This window comes from Marmota marmota, unplaced genomic scaffold, assembly GCF_001458135.2.
Source record: "Marmota marmota marmota unplaced genomic scaffold, marMar, whole genome shotgun sequence".
Lineage (NCBI taxonomy): Eukaryota > Metazoa > Chordata > Mammalia > Rodentia > Sciuridae > Marmota > Marmota marmota.
Genome location: NW_025999913.1, coordinates 7,792,374 through 7,799,139, shown reverse-complemented (window position 1 = coordinate 7,799,139; position 6,766 = coordinate 7,792,374). Strand labels below are relative to the sequence as shown.

Below are 6,766 nucleotides of genomic sequence, written 5' to 3'. Positions count from 1 at the left end.
AAAATTCAGCCAGTGCAGCCAGGGTGGAGAGGAGCGTGACTTCAGGGGAAATGTCAGAGAGCAGAAATGTGCAGCTGGCATTAAGGCCGCTAGGTGTTCTCATCAGGGAGCTGCTAGGTATGTTGTGAGCTGATCCCTTTTGCTATGGTGTGGAGGAAGGACCAGAGGGAACCACCTCTGAGGGAGAACACAAGAAGTTTGATGCAGCTCGTCAAGTGAGGCAGCCATGGGTGTACAGGATGAAGGTGACAGAAGCAGAGGTGGATGAACTCAAGGGTCATCTAGAAGGAAAGTAAACAGGGCTTTTTGGTAAGGAAAAGAGAATGTGGGGGAGTCAAAGGTGCTCCCCAGTTTCCCACATGGAATGTCCAAAGAGATGCCCATCAGAGACTGATAAAGCTGGTGATCAATTAATTCTGGATGAGTGATTTGGGGAGGGTCTGGTGGACATCCAAGGACAGATGTCAGCTGGCAGTTGACAGATTGGTCTAGAGCTCCCAGTAGAGACCTGCAGACCTTTGGTTACGGTGTAATCGTGGGAATTAAAGCCATGGGTACAGATGATAGGCTTTGAGACCGAGTTCTCAGGTGAGAACAAAGGGAGTGACTTAGGGCTGAACTCAAAAAATGCTAACATTTTTAACAGAGGCAGAGGAGAATGAATTTCCCAAGAAGTCTAAGATGGCTCACTGAAAAGTTAAACACAGAATTAACGTAGGATCCAGCAATTCCAGCCTGCCAGGTTTTGCACCTGCAGATTTAATATTTGAGGGGAAAACTGCATCCATGCTGAACATGTGCAGACTTTTTTCTTATTATTGTTTTCTAAGCAATACAGTATAACAACTATTTACCTGGCGTTTGCATTGGTGTTAGGTGTTGTAAGTAATCTAGAGATGGCAAAGCATACAGGAGGATGTGCAAGGGTTCTGTGCAAATTCTATGCCATTTTATATAAGGGACCTGAGCATCCACACATTTGGGTCCTCGAGCCAATTCCTCGTGGATACCAAGAGACACCTACGGATCCAAAAGAACTGAAGAAAGGGACTCAATTAAGTATATACACCCTCATTTTCATAGCTGCACTATTTATAATAACCCCCAAATAAAAATGGCTTAATGTCCATCAACAAATGAATGGATAAGCAAATAGCATAATATCCATATAATGAAATATCACTCATCCATCAAAAGGAATAAAGTACTGAAACCTGCTATTACATGAACCTGGAAAACATATGTCATATGAAGATCTCATTTATGTGAAATGCTCCAAAGAGGTAAATCAATAGAGACTGGATGCAGATTGGTGGTTACCAGGGGTTGGGAGCAGGGGAAAATGGAGAGCAAAGGCTTAATGGGTATAGGATTTCTTTCTGGGGAGATAAAAATATTTCAGAGATGGCAGTTGCATAATATAGTGAATAAATGAAATGTCATGCAATTGTTCTTTTTTTAATGGTTAACTTTATGTTGCATGGATTTCCTTTTAGCATTTAAAACACAGGAGTAGGGAAAAAAAGCAGAAGATTAGGCAGGAGTCACCAGTGATATAGAAGGGGACAAACTTCATGACTTTGCCAAAATGGCGGGCCTCCTGGTGCCTCTTCCTCTACATGTAAATAAGGGAAAAGAAGGGCTGGGGCGGGGCGCGGGGGTTCAAGTTGATCTCACAGGCTTGGAGCTTCTAGCGGAGAGGGGGTGTCTAGAAGCAATCGGTGCCCTGCGTCTGACCTCCAGCGTCACTGTGACTGTGCTGACTTCAAGCAGAATGAATTTTTAACCCTTGACCTCAGGGCTTTCCCCAAAGCAGCTAGAGCCAACTGCAATCACCCCAAAGACCAGCAAAAATGCACCAGAATTAATATCCCCACTTGTTCAGTCCTGAGTAGAGTTAACAGTAAGCTCTGTGTCTTACCTTTGCCCAAATTGTCATATGCATTGGGCTGCAGTGGCCTGTTATGGCTTCTTCCCTTCCTTCAACCTCCTGCCCCCTCATTCTTGGGACTCTTTTTCTATCTCTTTCTTTCTTTTTCTTCTTCTTATTCCTCTTCCTTTTCCTCCTCCTCCTCTTCCTTCTCTTCTTCTTCAGGTTGAACCCAGGGGTGCTTAACCACTGAACCACATCCTAGCCCTTTTTTATTTTTTTATTTTGAGACAGAGTCTTGCTAAGTTGCTTAGGGTCTCGCTAAGTTGCTAAGGCTGGCTTTGAACTTGTGATCCTGCTGCCTCTGTCTCCAGTCGCTGAGATTACAGGCATGCTCCACCACATCTGGCCGGAACTATTTCTTAAACTACAGCCCTGGAATCCTGACTCAGAATCCACTCCTGGAGGAACCCAACCTAAGACCACCTGCTCCACGATGCTGCGGATACTCAAATACGGTTGTGTGTTGCTTAATGACAGGGATTGTTCTGAGAAGTGCATCATTAGGCAATTTCATGGTGTGGACATCATAGAGGGGGGGGTTTACACAAACCTAGATGGTACAGCCTACTAAAGCCTGTTGCTCCGAGGGCTAAACAGAACAATACAAGATTAAACCAAGCATGGGAGAAAATAAGGCAATCAAGAGATGCACCAGAGATGTGTGAGACTGTTGCTGGTGTCACATGGCAGATTGTTTAACAGGAAACCTTTTTTCTGTAAGGAGAAGCAGCATAATCTAAAATAATGATAAAAATTTAAGTAAATATACAAACCATTAACTTAGTCACCTATTAGCATTAGCAAGTATCAGGTACTACACGTAATTGGATGTGCTGTGCTTTTGTCTGACTGGCAGTAGGTCTGTCCACATCTGAGAAATCTGCTGTGTTCTGACGTGGTGACAGCTAGCACATCACTAGGCTATAGGAAGTTTTCAGCTCCATTGTGATCTTATGGGACCCACATTGTAAATGAAGCCCATCGCTGACTGAGACGTTGATATGCGGCACTTCAGTGTAGTTTAGTCCTCCACTCTCCAGTGATCAACTGCCCTTGACCTCAGACATCTGTGCATTGATATTCCTTGTAGCCATTCAAGGGGGTAGTGTGGGGGGATGAGGGATGGGGGGCTTCTACTCATCCCCTCTGACCTCAGCTTAGAGAAGCGCATAGCACTAGCTCAGCACTAGTTCCTTCAAGATGCCACCAGTCTCCCTAGGAAACCGCAGTGGGTGAATAGCATTGTGCAGCAAATGAGCTCTGTGTTCCCCTGCTTAGCTGTCTCCCCCATAGCTCAATGGATCAAACTTTCCAAAGTGTGGAGAAAAAATAGGGTAATATTACATGGTACAAGATGCATTGAGGGGGCTGCGGTTGTGGCTCAGCAGTAGAGTGCTCACCCAGCATGAGCAAGGCCCTGGGTTTGATCCTCAGTACCACATAGAAAAATAAATAAAATGAAGATATATATATTTTTTAAAAATTTCATTGAGATGGCATTAATTCACTTGAGTCACAGAGAGAGAAAACTTTGCCTTTTTTCATTCTTTTGGACCTCTGACTCTGGTCGGATCTTCAAACACTTGGGCCTCCCATGTCATTGTGCATACATGTACATGTATGCATGCGTATATACACAATTTACATATAGTTGTGGTTTTTGTTCATTTGCATTGCCTGTTTGGGAACTGTAAATAAATGCAACCTTACTGAATGCATTCCTCCACGACTTGCTGTTTGGCTCCACACTATGTTGTAAGGGAAGTCCACATGTTGAGGAGGAGGTACCAGTGAGGAGGTGGAAGTGGGGCTTGGTGGTGAGCACTTGCCTAGCTTTTGTGAGGCCCTGGGTTCCCTCCCTGGCTCAGCAAGGGTGGGGGCGGGGAGTTGATGGTTTGTTCTCATGCTGTGTAGGGCTCTGTTGCATGAACATATGACAATGGATCTTGCTATCAAATGACAGTGTTAAGTCATTGTGAAGGACAAGGGCTCAGAGTTAGGATTTCAGGGGGGCACAACGGGCCTCAAATTTCTCCCTGTCTCTGGCACAAAAGATCAGCAGCAGAGATGTGAAGCTCAAGGTCAAGTTAGGAACAGTTTTGAACTGGGGGTTACAAGGGAATAAAATAGTAACTCAAGAGCCAAATGGTGGGAGACATCACAGGAGGGATGGGGCCTTAAGTGGGTGGGAAGGAGGAGATCAAAAGACTTCCTGAGATTCAAATGACTCTCCAAAAATAAAAAGAGATAGACACTGTGCCTGGGCCAGCCCAGGAGGCAGGATTCAGGCTTTCACTTTCAGCAGCCCGTCCACTTCCTCTCCTCGTGAGCTCTGGAAGGATCTATATGAACACTCCATTTACAGAAGCACAGTTCATAGACAAGTGATTGGGCTCCACAAGTGTCAATCACTTGGCTTGATGCTAAAGAAAACATTTCCCACGCTGCCCCCTGTCAGCTTCCCATTGATAAATTTTCTACAGTCACCTTCTCCTTACGGTGCAGGGGACCAATTGTTAGCCATGGGTAACCTTTTAACTAATTTCCATGACACTGAAAGTCCCCACCCACAGAGTCACTGGTACTGAGTGGAAATATTTAGAGGAAGTGAGACCATCAGCAGCTCAGTGTCACCATGGGAAATGAGAAGGCTGTTTCCCAGGTCACACCACCCTGACATGGCTTTAGCAAGTCAGATTCCCTGTCAGCGCCCGTTTATCAGCAGGCACTTTGCATCACAGAAGAAATGGAATACCGAGGGGTGCTGTGCTCTGTCCCTCCAGGGATATGGAGGAGTTGAAGCCATGACCTTAAGTCAGGTGCCATTGGTCTGACTTTGGTAGCTGTGGGGGCTTAGGGGGTGTGAACTATTCTTTGTAGGTGACACATATCGACTGACCCATTGAGAATAAATAAATGAGGAATAGCCTGTTAATCATGATTCTCCAGAAAAACAGACCCAATAGGATGTGTGTGTGTGTGTGTATTGACTAAGCCAGGGTAATATCCTGATGTGTGTTGACTAAGCCAGGGTTATGTCCTGATAAACCCAACATATGTTGAAAATACCATCAAGTCAAAAATGCATTTGATTCTCTTAACCCGCTGACGTTGACCGTCGTAGCTCAGCACGCAGAACACTGTGCAGTCGATTTGGTTTCCCCTTATGATCACATGGCTGATTGGAAACTGTGGCTGTCCATGCCTGCCCAGAGTCTAAAGAGAGGATTGGACCACATGTCCCTAGCTGGGAGAAAGATACAAGTTTCAAATTTAAACTTTGTTCATTCTGCTGAATGGGTAATACTTTCACACTACTGTAAAGTTGAAAAGTCCTGAGTTACACCACTGTTAGTTAGGGACCATCTCATACATACGTGTGTGTGTGTGCACGCTCATGTGTGTACAGAGAGAGTTTTATTTTATAGAACTGACTCACACAATATGGAGGTTGACAAGTCTCAAACCAGCAAGATGGAGACCCAGGGAAGAGTGGATGTTGCATTTCAAGTCCAAAAGCCATTCACTGACAGAACGCCCTCTTGCTCAGAGAGGTCAGTATTGATTCTGTTAAGGTCTTGCACTGATTGGACAAGGCCCACCCACATTATAGAGCATCATCTGCTTTGCTTGGAGTCTGCTGATTTAGATGTTACAATCATCTAAAAAAAAAAAAAAAGTAAAATAAAACTGAATGTGGTGAGACATACCTGTAAATCCCAGCTACTCTGGAGACTGAGGCAGTAGGATTATAAATTCAAGGCCAATCAGGGAAAGTTCATGAGAACCTGTCTCAAAATAAAAATATAAAAAGAGCTGGGGTACAGTGTGATCTGATGGTAGAGGGCTTGTGTAACAAATAGGAGGCCTGGATTCAATCACTGGCACTCCTACCGCCCACTCCCCAAATTGTAAAATAAAATAACTCTACGGCAATGATATCCAGAATAATTTTTGACTAAACATTATTATCTAGGCCTATCTATCTTGGCCTAGACTAGTTGACACATAAAATTGACCATCACGGATTCTGTATCTCATTTCAGAAAATAATTTAGTAGTTATCAATCAATCCAACATTTGTTAAGAGTCCAGCATGGGTCAGGCCACATACTAGGGGCTGGGGGCTTAGCATGAAGCCAAGCAGACAAAGGCCCATCCTCACACACTCACACATGGAGGTGGAGGAGGGGGTCTGGGTAATTAAAATTTTTAGTTAGAAATTTAAAGTGCATAGGTTTCATGTCTTCAAGAAGCTCTGCAAACACAACTCAGGTTAATCAAACCTAATTTTCCCTTCTACATATGGTATTGGGATTTGGTAGTAACAGGAAGAAAGATCCTGAGTTTGGGGACTTTATAGCCCACTCAGGAACCTCGGATCTAAATTATATGGTGACTATAAACACATTCTACAATTAGATACAACGGGCTATACATTATACAGCTTTTAAAAGCACATTTAATTCAGTTACAAGGGATGTGAGGCTGAACAAATTGCACCCCATCACATTTACAATAGAATGGGTTAGAACTTTGGTGTGTATTATTTCATTGTCTTCATGATTTCTTTATTTTTTTTTTATGGCAAGACACTTGAAAGAATGACTGCATTCAGGTGTTGTGATTTCAGAGGAGTCACCTGGGGGGGGACTTAGAACCATTTGATGGTGTGTGTTTCTTTGTTCGAATCTTTGGGCCTCCTATTAATTTCTGTGTGTGTGTGTGTGGTTATGTTGCTGCCATCTGAAGGAAGGATGGGCATCAGAAACAAAGGCATACTTCACATTGTTGAGAACTGACAGTATGTTTTCTTAAAATGTACGTGTCTGC

The 6,766-nt window shown here is 43.9% G+C and overlaps 1 long non-coding RNA gene across 5 annotated transcripts in view; it reads right to left on the bottom strand.

The window, feature by feature from the left end:
- Positions 1-6,766, bottom strand: part of LOC125615574 — a 113,854-nt gene that overhangs the window by 66,301 nt on the left and 40,787 nt on the right. Inside the window, exon 6 of one of the 5 annotated variants that reach the window (XR_007346206.1) lies at positions 5,373-5,595. The exons of 3 other annotated variants lie outside the window; for them this stretch is intronic. This is a non-coding gene — a long non-coding RNA (uncharacterized LOC125615574). Of the gene's footprint in view, positions 1-5,328; positions 5,596-6,766 lie in introns of those variants that run through there. One more of the 5 variants, XR_007346205.1, reaches the window with a different exon arrangement.